Below are 14,319 nucleotides of genomic sequence, written 5' to 3'. Positions count from 1 at the left end.
ATATTTATTTTGCGTTTAATTTCCTCACGAGTATCATTTATGTTTGTTATTGTTGCTCCAAGATATTTGAACTTTTCAATCTCTTCGAAGGATGAATCTCCAATTTTTATGTTTCCATTTCGTACAATATTCTGGTCACGAGACATAATCATATAGTTTGTCTTTTCGCGATTTACTTCCAAACTTATCGCTTTACTTGCTTCAAGTAAAATTTCCGTGTTTTCCCTAATCGTTTGTGGGTTTCCTCCTAACATATTCACGTCATCCGCATAGACAAGAGACTGATGTAACCAATTCAATTCCAAACCCTGTCTGTTATCCTGAACTTTCCTAATGGCATGCTCTAGAGCAAAGTTAAAAAGTAAAGGTGATAGTGCATCTCCTTGATTTAGCCCGCAGTGAATTGAAAAAGCATCAGATAGAACTTGGCCTATAGAGACTCTGCTGTAAGTTTCACTGAGACACATTTTAATTAATCGAACTAGTTTCTTGGGAATGCCAAGTTCAATAAGAATATTATATAAAACTTCTCTCTTAACCGAGTCATATGCCTTTTTGAAGTCTTTGAATAACTGATGTACTATACCCTTATACTGCAGAATATTACATTGAAATAAATCTTACAGAATCGAAAAATAAAATAGCCGGTTGAAGTGTACGTAACATTCTGAAATATCGAATGCACGAGAATAAAGGAATTGAACGAACTTAAATGGTCCAAATACACTGGTAAAATTATAAGGGGCAAGAAAATGGTATTATTTTTAATATTTATAACAGTAAAATTGATATTAACATTAACTGTAATATTACCTAACAAACAAATTTAGTCAAATTTCAATCACTGTTCTAATTTTAGGGTCTGTGAATTCTCGTCACAGGAGACGTCGTCATTATACTAAACACAGTCTAATATATATAGTCACGAAGATCAATACGTAGTAAATACGTACCCATAGATAGTTGCCAGCCACTAGGATCGCTACTATCACCTCATTACAGACAATGCGAAATAGTACCGGCACAGGCTATTGTTTTTTTAGTTGGTTATTTAACGACGCTGTATCAACTATGAGGATATTTAGCATCGATGAGATTGGTGATAGCGAGAAGATATTTGGAGAGATGAGGCCGAGGATTCGCCATAGATTATCTGGAATTTACCTAACAGTTGGGGAAAACCTCGGAAAAAACCCCAACCAGATAATCAGTCCAAGCGGGGATCGAACCCGCGCCCGAGCGCAACTTCAAACCGGCAGGCAAGAGCCTTAACCGACTGAGCCAAGCCGGTGGTTCAGTCTATTGTTCCTAGTACCCTCACAACTCAAGCTTCGTGACTGTATATACTAGACTGTGGTACTACTTCGTTAACGATTAAATTTTCGTCACCGGACTTAGAGTCACCGATTAATTTTCGTTACTGGTCACAATAACGTTTCTTTGTTATTATTCATATGAACATGGGTCCGCAAATCCTTCGTTAGGGAGTTATTGGTTTATTGGTAATGGTGCATATGTTACATTTAACAACACATATTTACAAAAATTGCTCAAAGTAACCCCCTCCTGCTTCGATGCATGCCCTGAGCCTGCGTTCCATGCTTTGCTGTACTCTGTGCAAATGTCCTGGGGTGTTACGGATTTGATCAAATTTGCTACCCTATTCTCATCGGCTAGGCCATAAATGTAGTGCATATCCGCCATTTCTCTTACAGAATACATCTTGTGATGTGATGAATGTTACTGTGAATAACACAAAACAGAACAAAAGGCAATCAGATAAAACAAAATAAATGTCATGCCCAACTGTAATGAAGAAAATGGGTAAAATGTAAGTTTGAGGTGAATTACATAATCAGGGGTCACTATAGGAAATTCCTTTCATAACTCCCTAACGAAGGGTTTCCGGACCCATGTTCATATGAACTTTTTGTTATGTTTTGGTGTCAGGAATACGCCCTCACATTTATGGACACATATATAGATACACCCTGAATAAGGACTAGAGAGAATCTTCCTCGAACCATACATGTGAGACGTGGCATAGGCTTTTGAACACACTTATGAAAAAGCCTCATCCTTCCTTATATTCTGTCCTGTAGTTAATGCAGAGTGAAACAGAAAGGACACAGTATGGCAATTTTGAAACATTAATCACATTAACATTTTTATACAGTGTACCTATGGATATTTTACTTGTAAAAATAAATTACTATTTTAAGAAAATGTGTACTGGTGACCAAAACATCGGGTGACCAAAAAGTAGAAGCGACCAAACCTCGGGTGTTAAAAATTGCAGTGACGAGAGTTCCGGTGACGAGAATTCCGCTTCACCTAATTTTAACATTGAAAACTAAACACTAGACCAACTGAAATGGTTGCAAGTTGAATAGAATTAAAGAAACATAAAAAAGAAAATAAATAACATCGTAAAGATTTAAAAGAATATAAGTTTTTAATAACGAGCAGATATGTTCCCCTCGAGCATTTAATATTGTTAGACATCACCTCGATATGCTGAAAATCAGATGATCAATATCTTCTTGAAGAATATTATTATCCGAATTACAACAGTTTGAAAGTATCCGATGGTCCAATGGTCAATCTCCATGTACGAAGTTACAGCCCTCACAATTTTCACATACAAGTTCTATAGGATTAACGTCCGGTGACTGAGCAGGCCAAAGTAATGAATAAATCTCTTCCTGCTGAAATCACTCACAAATCGTTTGAGCAGTACGGGATGTTACTATGCATAAACACGAAATGTTCTCCCAGGGCATCAGCATGAGCTCTGTTTTTCTGTGCATTGTTTCTGTTCAAACAATGACTAACCACATCTTTAGCTGTGCACTCCTTGAATATAATGAATTCTTGCTGCTGATCCAGGATGACGTAAAATTCTGATACGCCTGCCAATTGGGCCGAAAAATGAATCTGGACTCGTCACGTGAGCCCTATCTGCATTATCTCAATTGATAAGTTCTTATAACCAAGTTGGATGAACTGAGCGACTTTTTCTCCGCAAGGTTGGTACTCTGAACGGATGTCGAGGAAAGGCTGCTCCGTCAATGGTCTGAAGGACAGACATTAGTTGCCTGGCGTAGGGAGTTACTGAGGATAATAGAACGGAAAAAATAATAGTAATCAATATTTTGTAAAAACGTATTATGAAATGAACATTATTTAAAAGAAATAAACTATGCATTCTACATTAAAGATTTTGGACTATGTTAGTTATATTGGAGAAGTGCACATGCATGCAAAATTTAATTAAAATACCTTAAGTACTTTTCAGCTATCAGTTAAAAGCTCGCCTGCTGAACAAAAATACTCAATAAGTTTTCTTAATTAAAAAAATCGTAACTATTATGTCTTCAGATTCAATTAAATTTTTTTATTGATGTACATACAGTGCACATTAGCGTTGTGCATTACAGGTCCTGTGTTCGGTTCGAGTTGTCGAGTATGATGAAGTTCGATATTCGCCGATGTTCGCTCTGCAGAAGACGGCCTGTCGTGTCTGTTCCACTATTTTATAACATTTTTCGCTGTCTTCCATTCATGTTTTAATCGTTTAAGGATTTTAACACAGTTCTTGTGATTATTTTTTCATATGAAATATGACAAATTTATTTAATGTCTTGGTTGCCTCATGTTCCAACATTGCAGGACACTATTGAATATTAAGTATGCCAATTTTTATTTTCAAAGGGTCTATCGATTATGACGAAAAATGTTGAATTGTAGTAAAATTATATTAGCGAAAGGTGTACTCCCTCCTTAAGGGGTTAGGTACAGCTTACAGCAGTAAAATTTTTGGAAATATTCAACAATTTTTTCCTCCATTACTGTAGATATGTTGTACAATAATAAAAATTAGTATGTTAAAACACTGTCCTTCAGCTATATGAAGAAATATTTTTACGATTTAAAAAAGTATTTTTTTTTTTTCAAAATTCAATATGTTGGCAGTTTATTGTGCAGTGATGAAGCGTTTTCCTCATACAGTAAATCATAAAATTGTTAACTTTTTCATGTTCTTTCTCTTTCATTTTATTGCTGAAACTCGTGTTTACAATATCATGCTCTTTCAACCATATTCCTTAACAAATATTTTTTTGTGTTAGAATAAAATACTGGTATTTGATCATTTTTTAAATAATTTATTTTTTATCAGACAATCTATCAAAGGTAGAAAAGTGATCTTGCATCATATTGTAGATATGACATGTATAAATACACACAAAACATTTCATCACAGAATGTTGGATAGTTTTTGAATTATGTGGGAAACGCTTCATCATTGCACAGTGAACTCAATTTCGAAAAATAAAATGTAAATAATTTTTTTAAGTGGTAAAAATATGTTTTTTCATATAGCAGGACAGGTTTTATACATACTAATTTTCATTATTGTACAAGATACAGTAATGGAGGAAAAAATGTTGAATATTTCCAAAATTTTCATGCTGTAAGCTGTACCTAACCCCTTAAGAAATATATGGAAATTAAAGCAGTTAAGGTCGCTATTTGAGAAAAATGACTGTCATACCAGACAACATGGTGCAAGCGGACGAGAACTGTACAAAACACTACTGTAGGCATTGTTAAACGTACATTGGCACACAGGCGAAAGCAATAAACCACTAAGAGCTATTACTGAGATAGTAAAATATATGAGAATTCTACACATTTGCCCAGTAATTTCTACTTTATATTTTAAGATACAATCGACATGCCTATAAAACGATTTCAGTTGCTACTAATGTCGGTAAAGAAAAGAAAATTTTATCTAATTGCGGTATAATGTTTTTTATTGGACGTGTTTTAATTTTTTTCAGACATTCTTTACTACAAAGGGTACAGAATAACGATCTAAGAATTCAAATGAAACAATGCTAAACTGTAACTTACAATTTTTTTCGCTGTTTTCATTACTTAACTATTCTTTAGCATTCCTCCATAGATTCCAGATGAAATAAAAACTAGTTAAAATACACAGGATGTGTAAAATATCGTGAATTTCGGAATATTATAGAGTGTTCAATGATAAGTAATTGTTGAATAGGGACCCATGTCCGAAAACGTCTAGTTGGATACATTGTATAGTGTGCAACTATAAAATATGCCCAGTGTGTGTTGTTCAAAGTGTGGTGTTATTCTCAGTAGCCTGAAACAAAGGTGAAAAGTAAATCAAGAAAAATAAATATTTTAATTCGAACAAAGAATTAGATAAGAAAAAAGTCTTAACTTAAACTTAGGCCTAGTATACCAGACATCTCAAACACAAGTGTAAAGCTGAATGCGATAAACATGCATTGATGAATTACATTAAAACCCAAACGTCTTCAGCAGAACATCCCTTAATGAGGTATATTAATTGTATATAATTATTTCAATGCATATCTCGAAAAGCAATATCTCGAACATGAATAGATCCCTTTTCAATAAAATGATATTATTTGCCCTACTCCAAGCTCAAAAAAATGTTAAAATGTTTTAATATCGCTTGTCCGCCAGTTAGGTAGATTGGAAAGAGTCGAAACTACTGTCGCACGGTCGGCGAAATGGGGGAAGTTACGTGACAGTTACTTACTTCACGCAGCCCTTTTCTTTAAACTATTTTAAACAGTCGTATAATATTTCGTAGACTTCCAATTCCGTACAGCAAATATTTTCAGAAAGAGCCTAACACCCTAGCCATTAGCCTTTACAGAGGCCAGCAGAAACGGGCAGGGAAAACGAGATACGACCCTACTCACTCGGTCGTACAGTAGTCAAAATGTGTTCCCGACGTATTCATGGTTGTCCGCCGCAAGTCATGCTACCTGATAACCGGTTTCGTGTGCAGTTGAGTTGTGAGTGCAGTGCTACTTTAACATGTTTTTGAACTGTGCATGACTGTGAAATATGATGACAATTCGATGTAATTCAGAATAACTAATATTCATTTACGGAAGTTATGTAAAGAAAATATTCTTACAAATCCTGCAAGTAGAAATTTCGTCGTAAATATACCGGAATACACGTTCATTGTCATAAACAATTCTTAGTTAGTGAAAAGTCCCAACACATGGTATTTTTTTAGCTAGACATACTTGACATAAAGTATACAAGACAAAGGCCCAATCTTGCTTTAACAGAGAAAAAACTTGGGTACCGAAAGTAAAAAGAACTTCATACAGTTTCCCGCACTTTTCAACAACACTGACGTAGCCTATAGGCCTATGTTTAAAAGCAGAGGATGAACACTTCCACTGTCTGATGTAATGGTATGTACAATTTTATTATTTCCAATAAGTGATAATTAAAGTAGATACGTCAGCAGCGCAGCGATTTTCCTACGGTAAAATACTGCCGTTAGAACATGACCAGTGGGCACCCATAACACACTGGATACCTGAATCTCATATCTTGAAATTCTTGTACACTTACATCATTTTAAACTCAACCGACGAAAATCCTTCTATAATATGCTTAATTTATGGACTTTTTTTCTCTTGTACGGAGGAGGGACCCGAAGGGTTACAATACAGCCCGAGGTTTATTGTGCTTACCACTCCTATTCTGTGAATGATTGTGTAGCCGAACGGCCGGATTCTTGTACAAATATAGCACGCCGCACCATGAACTTAACGTGGGCTATGGTATGGATGATATTGCATTAATGATGACGAAATGAGTCCAGGATCCAACGCAGAAAGTTACCCAACAATTCTACTTCAATTGGTTGAGGGAAAACTCCGGAAAAAACCCAACCAGGTAACTTGTCCTAAATAAGATATGAACCCGAGCCCGCTCCTTTCACGGTCAGACGTGCTAACCGTTAGTCAACAGCGGTGGATAATTTATGGAGTTCAAATTACCCCCAAAAATGGCAAATACCTACCAATTTCAGTCTAGAAAAAAGAAAAGAAAATCTTAAGAGTAAAAATTATTTTTAAAACAATCATTAATTTACTTAGTTACTAATAAATGAGATATTACATTTGTCAAAATCCTCACACTCACGGTAAATGGTAATACATCATCATTAGTAGATCTACAACTCATTGCTGAGTCTTGGCTTCCTCAAAGACTCGTCTCCAGCCATCGCGATCCAAAGCTACCATCCTCCAATTTCTCACCCCAAGAGCTCTCGCATCACCATCCTCTCCATCAATCCATCTCGATCTCGGCCTTCCTTTCCTTCTTGTCCCATCCGGCTGTATTAGCATTACTCTCTTTGGGATCTCTGCCTCTTCCTTCCTTATCAGGTGTCCTGCCCATCTGGTTAACATTATGTATTTAGAGACATCTTCATAAAGAGAATACAATTCTTGGTTATACCTTTTCCTCCATACACCCCTGTCACACACTACTGGTAATCCAGTATGATAAAAATGTCGAAAACAAAAATGTTGATAGTCCATAGTCCTAATGGATGAAGTAAAGCATCATGGATCTCGCATGTGTCTACAGCATAATATGTTTATTTAAGTAAGGGTTTTAAGCAATATTTGAAAGCCGTTATAACTTATGATTCCTTACTGGCAGTAAATATTTTGTGTTAAACATCTTCCTTTACGGTACCTATCACTGAAAGGTGTGAGAGTTTCGAAGTCATGATTTTAGAAGGTTCCAATATTAAACTCATTGGAATTTGAACTCGTTTTCCCAGCTTGGAAATCCCAGGAACAGGCGATTGCTGTCCGCAGTTTATACGTCAGTTACATCCCTATATTTTTTGAGTAATAGGTCGTTGCGTCCCTGACACAAACAACACTTCCCTTCCCATTTTATAGACTTAGGACTGGCTGTAACATCACCAATTAAAATGTTACCGATAAAGTAGGTTAAAAATGTTGTTTGTGGCATCTTCACCATGCAATGTTGGTAGTGTCATTTTTCACCATAAAATGTATTAAAATTCATGAGTTGCATTTTCACCATAAAACTATAATCGTTTTGGTTGAAACCTAACTAACAGATTCCGGATGAAATCCAATCTTGTTATATGACTTTGCTGCAAATCAATCAAATAAAAGATTATTTCTCCCTCCTTGTCTGTTTATTACAGAGCTCTATCAATACGTAGTTTTAAGTATGTTTCGTTTTGTATTACTTTCCAAACTTCTATACAACTGTAAATGTTTCGGTGAGCAGTATAAAATAGACTTACATTTTGAATGAAATGCCTCGCAGCCATTAGTCGTTATCATTTTTGTTGCTGCAAAATTCTGCCCATACTACTTAAGGAAAAGTGGAATCCGGAGCTATATAGGTCTACGTTTCGAAGATGTAATCCATAAAATTGTTCAACTCGGAGGTCTTGTGGCTGAGAAGGCATTATGTAATGTGTGAATGCCTCGTCGATGGCGGTAGGGTCCAAGAAGGTCAAAACAAACAATTATCTTAAATACTGTCCAACTTCGGAATTGTTTGAGCGGTATTCTTTCAAAAGTCCGAGGTTCTGTGTCTTACGCCACCAACACTGTCCGACATGAAAACGACATCCTTTTATTTCTGTCCTTGGAAGAATTGTTATTATTGCAAGGTGAATAGATAATTCTATGTATTACACTAGCGAGAGAGAAAATTTCAGATGGATTTTTTCACAAGCACTGATTATGTAACTAAGAGCTTCTTCGTAACTCTTCCTCTTTTTGTCAGGAAGTAGAATGAAAACTAGTGGTATATGTAAATTATTAAAAATTCCATTACGGTAAACAATTGATGGAACAATTATGTACAGCTTTTAAAAGTCCCATCTGTGTATACAGGGTGTAAGGGGTATAAGTGCCGTCCTTTTCACGGTCTCCGGTTACGGTCTACAGGATCAAAAAATGTTCATACAACATAAGGTCAAAATTTGATAGTTTTTCCAGAAAAAAATATTCCTTTCCTTATTTTGTGTTATACTGCTTACATAGTTAGTAAAATCACGAAAACAATTACGTCAGTAAGTATATCTAGCAAAGAGTTAATATTAGTTTAAATAAATATTTGTGTGTTCTATTACGTTTTCGGGAAATTAAATAATAATACATGCTTAAATTTGTTAATATTCTGGCGTGAGAGACGTGGCAACATGTTTAACAGGATTCATGCAGCTGACGTACTCTCTACAGACGTACATGTCAGCTGAGTTCAAGGTCCTGTCCATAGGTCTCCTGCCGAGCGGATGGCAGTTCATTACTGGTATTTGGTAAACAGTTTACAATGTCATGTTGTCTTGTCTTGTCGCAGAACGCGTCCTTGAACTATATTAAGTTTTAAAAAGTTAACATAACATCCTGAACCGGCAGGTAGCTGTGAACGCAACTGAAATATATATTTCAAAAACCCAGAACGCAACTGACGTATTAATCGTCAAAATGTTTACTGGGATGCAACTGACACCTCCCCGGAAATCCGACGCTTTAGCCATCTCCTGAGAATACAAGATTATGTATCAATTTTACCTAACGGGAGATAATTGATTCATTATGTTCACCCAAATGTGCCCTCGAAGAGTAATTTATTTAAACTGTAGATTACTTTTCCAGTCTATACACTAGCTACCGTGAACCAAGTTTAATGTCTACACCAGGATATTATTATTATTATTATTATTATTATTATTATTATTATTATTATTAACAGGATAACAATCCAAATGATAGTTATCAGAGAGTACAACTAATCCAACGCCATGTTTGTCAATCACAAATTCCAACTGAATAGCCCGAATTTAAGACAGGGTCTCGACGTGGAAGACGATGCGTCACTGCATATCAGATGTACTAGATGTAGGAAGTACTTCCAGGCGTTCCCGTGCCTTCAATCATCCCATATACAAAGTTCAATTGCTTTCACTTGTATACAGTTATTAGAAGTCACGTTGTAATAGTTCTCAGACGTGTGCACTATTGTACGAGTTAGATGTTCGATCTCATCTCCTGGCTGCAGTTTTATTTATTTCATCAAGATAGACATATGCAGTATGTTTGTTGTCGATTTTAGATTGTACCAATTACACATATATTACCAGATGCAACCAATAAAAGAAAATCTAAAAGTGAAAAGTTACAAATATAAATAAAAAGTTCCTAAGAACTTTGGGTGCTGTAATTGGTAATCAAACTGTTAACAGAAAGGTGGGGGAAAATTTAAAAGTAGGGAAAAAATTGGAACTTTAATCCTGGTAGCCATTTTTCTCGATCAGGGGCGGGATTTGTCGTCCCACTAAAAGACGTTTCAAAGTGTAAATAATCTAGTACAGTGGTTCCCTAACTTTTTTGATCGTGGATCCCTTTCGACTCGAAAAAAGATTCACATATCGTCAAATTAAATTAAATTAATGGCTAGATCAATATAGATATAAATTTAATTTGCATCCATATTTATATTCTGTATGTATTTTAACATCGACAATATGTCTATAACTACATTAATTACCATTCATAGCCATGAGTTCATAAACATACAGTAGTCTCGAGAGAAAAAAAAACTACAAACATTCACACACACCAAGCAGATAAGAACTAACTAATAAGTCTAGAAACGAGAATTTCATGCACTATAAAATCCCAAAATATGCATGCATTCATGCACTATCAAACTATAAAACATGCACGATCAGGCGAAAAATACATTGAAATATGCACTTTCATTTTTGTTCCGAATTTCTTATTTCATACTTTTTTGCATAGTTAACAATAATTAACAATAATTTCTAAATTGTTTTCTTGAGGTTCCTGCTCTTGTCAGTCAATATGTTTTTGTAGGCAGAGAATGACCTCTCTACATCGCAAGAAGTTATGAGTGCAAACTTGAATGAACCTTTTTCTGTTATTTAATTTTTTTTTCTTTCCCTTCTTCAATTCCGATTTCTGAAGCTAAAATAAGAGACATAAAAATCGAGAAACTGATGGGTCAAAACCATTAAAACATCCATTTAAACTGAATATAATGTATATTATATGCATGATTAATCTAAAAATTGTTTAAATATGCATTACGCATGTTTTTATCCCCAAAAAGGCCAAAACATGCAAATATGCACGAAAAAAGTACATATATTTGGAACCAGAAAGTAATGCAATGGATAAGTACCAAGTTTGAGCTATGTCCTATATTCCTATGAAACATGTATTTGCATGGAATTCTTGTCTCTACGTAATAACTCTCCATCCTCGCCAGGTAGACGAAAATGTTCAATAGAATTGACTACCTTAACTGAAAAAGAAAGTTGTGTTTTTTTACAACAGCTCGAAGGCCAGCTAACGCAAGGGTGAGATCTGGTCATCTACTCTTGCCGATATACTAAATTTCACAAGTACAGTTGCGTACATTACTCTATACTGCAATGTATGAAAACGGCAGTATTGTTATTTATTTCAAAATTGACTAAATATTATCAACCGCTGATCCTCAGGGACCCGCGGAGCACACTTTGGGAACCATTGATTTACTAGATCAGCCATCGTCAACTGGCCTGCATACTAGTTCGGAGAGCCGAGACGCTGGCTGAGGAGGTAGTAGTGTGCAGTGTGTCGAGCCAAGCCAACGCATCCCATCACAGAAGCCAACTTTCTGACCATAATTTACAATGCCTTCTTCGATTGTGTTCTACACGAGCATTAACACCTAACATAAACCAGTTAGTGAGGGAAAAACGAATAAAAAAATCCAGGAAAATCAATGCTAATGATGGGCGAAAATAATTTTTATCATTTGTTATTTACATTGTAATAAAATAATTTAGGCCTACTTCAATCTTGTAACAGAAACGACAATACGTTTTATATGTTATACAAAATAACAAATAATTGGTTTTGTGATATATAGTGTCAGATAAAAAATGGATAATTCATTTTATTTTATTGACGACACTTAAACAAAGGAATAGGGTGACATGATTTAAATATTACTAAGGGATTCGATTTGTTTAATATTTTGTAACAGTGAAAATGCGTTATAGGTCTGTAAGTTCTCAATTACTTTAATATGAAAAAAAAAAAAACTATTTGCTTTCAAAACCGCTGCATTACCTAACGAAAAAGTACAACTTGCTTGTTGTCTTAAACTAAAAAGTGATCTAAAAGTCCAGGAAAACCAATGCTAAGGAACAGTGAAAATATTTTATAATTTGTTATTTACATTGTAATAAAATAATTTAAGCCTCCATTAGCTTTGTAACAGAAACGATAATGACATTAAACACATTGTGTTTCATATGTTATACATAATAAGAAATAATTGGTTTTGTGATATATAGTGTCAGATAAAAAATGGATAATTTTATTAATTTTATTTTATTGACGACACTTGAACAAAGGAATAGGATGATATGATTTAAATATTACTAATGGATTCGATTTGTTTAATATTTCGTAATAGTGAAAATGCATTAGGCCTATAGGTCTGTAAGTTCTCAATTATTTGAATATAAAAAATAACTATTTACTTTCAAAACCGTTATAATACATAACGGAAAAATACACATTGTTTCTTGTCTTAAACTGAAAAGTGGTTTAGGCCTACTTATTACACAGTTCCTCTTAAAATAAATTAAGTATATGTTTCTTCCGTGTTTATTATACGTAATTATTACAGACTGATTAAAAGGGTTGAACAAGTGAACGGACGCCACTGCCATCACCCGATTCCTTCCCCCCACCTCCTGCTGCACAGTTGATGTCCAAGGGATAGAATTGAGCAGCGAGCAAACTGTGCCTGCACAATAGTGCACTGAGATGACGACTCCTGTACTAGATCATGCACAGAGAGACAGAGAGAGAGAGAGAGAGAGAGAGACTGTCTCTAAAGATCATAACCTTTATGAGAGACGCAACTATTGTGCATCCCAGTTTATTCATTCATTTATCCATTTAGTCACTCAATCACCCTAAATAAGTTTTAAAGTTTTAATGCTCAGCGCGATTGGTTTAAACATGCACTAAAATCAGACGTAAGTGCAAATTTCAACCAATAAATTACTGAGATTTGCGATTGATTAAGTAGTTTAGGAAATTGTGTATTTATTATGTATAACTACTTTTGTATATAGATCATTTTTTAATTATTAAGTTTGTTCTTTTGTGAACTAATATCAATAAATCTATCTATCACTCAATCATTCATCCAGCGATCCATCCATCCATTAAAATATCCACCCACCCATCCATCAATCCACTTATTTATTTCTAGATGTTAACATATACAGGATAAACCCAATTACAATGTTCACGTATGCGTAGGAGATCAAATTAACTTTACAGGGAGTTATTCCTGAAAGCTTAATTTGCATAATACACGTCACTGTACGTAACAGAAAACCCCAATTTAAAGTCACACAGAGTTAGTGTGCACTCAAATGTTGGTTGCTTGACGGTTGTCAGCCCACTTTGAGGTCTGTGGATATAGAGGGAAAAATTGGATCGGTGTGGGGTAGAGTTCCCGGGTAGCTCAGTGGGAGAGCGTTGGTACGTTTAACCAAAGGTCCCAGGTTCGATACCCGGCCCCGGAACAATTTTTCCCTCGAAATTATTCAAATTAACTTTACAGGGAGTTATTCCTGAAAGCTTAATTTGCAAAGTCATGATCGTCCAAAAAATTTGAAATTATATGTGAAACTATAAGAAGAACTTTAAAGAATAAAACTTGGGGGACACTCAATTAAAATATTGAAGAAAACAAGGCTATTCTCTTATTAATATTTATAGGCCCATGCTTGTGAAAACTGGACAATAAACAGATTAGATAGGAAGAAAATAATATCCGGACAAATGTAATTCTTAAGGCCATTAGCAGGATATCCTACTTGTTACATAAAAAAGTTCAGAAATACTGTAGTTGGAATGCTTCATGTATAATAATGTTACAAACGAAACAGTAGATCAGGAAAAATCTTTCTAGTACGACAATCTACAATGAAGGAAAGAAACAATATTGTTAAAGATTTTAATGAATTGTCGACCCAACGGAAGGCACCAACAGTATAACCCAGAAGAAGATGGAAAGGTACATATAATAATAATAATAATAATAATAATAATAATTATTATTATTATTATTATTATTATTATTATTATTATTATTATTATTATTATTATGGCTTTATTTAACCTGGCAGAGTTAAGGCCGTAAGGCCTTCTCTTACACTCAACCAGGATTAAAACTTGCTTACATAGTTGAACATACAACTGGATCGGAATTAAGTAATTACATACTGATATGATTTAGGTACATAATGAGAACAAAAGAGGTAGTTACATAAAAATTTACCTCATAAAATAAAAATAAACATAGTGGAATACATATTAATGTTGTTAGAATCAAATACGAATCACA

Source organism: Periplaneta americana, chromosome 7 (genome assembly GCF_040183065.1).
Source record: "Periplaneta americana isolate PAMFEO1 chromosome 7, P.americana_PAMFEO1_priV1, whole genome shotgun sequence".
NCBI lineage: Eukaryota > Metazoa > Arthropoda > Insecta > Blattodea > Blattidae > Periplaneta > Periplaneta americana.
The sequence above is the reverse complement of the archived record's forward strand: the minus strand, read 5'-3'. Positions refer to the sequence as shown.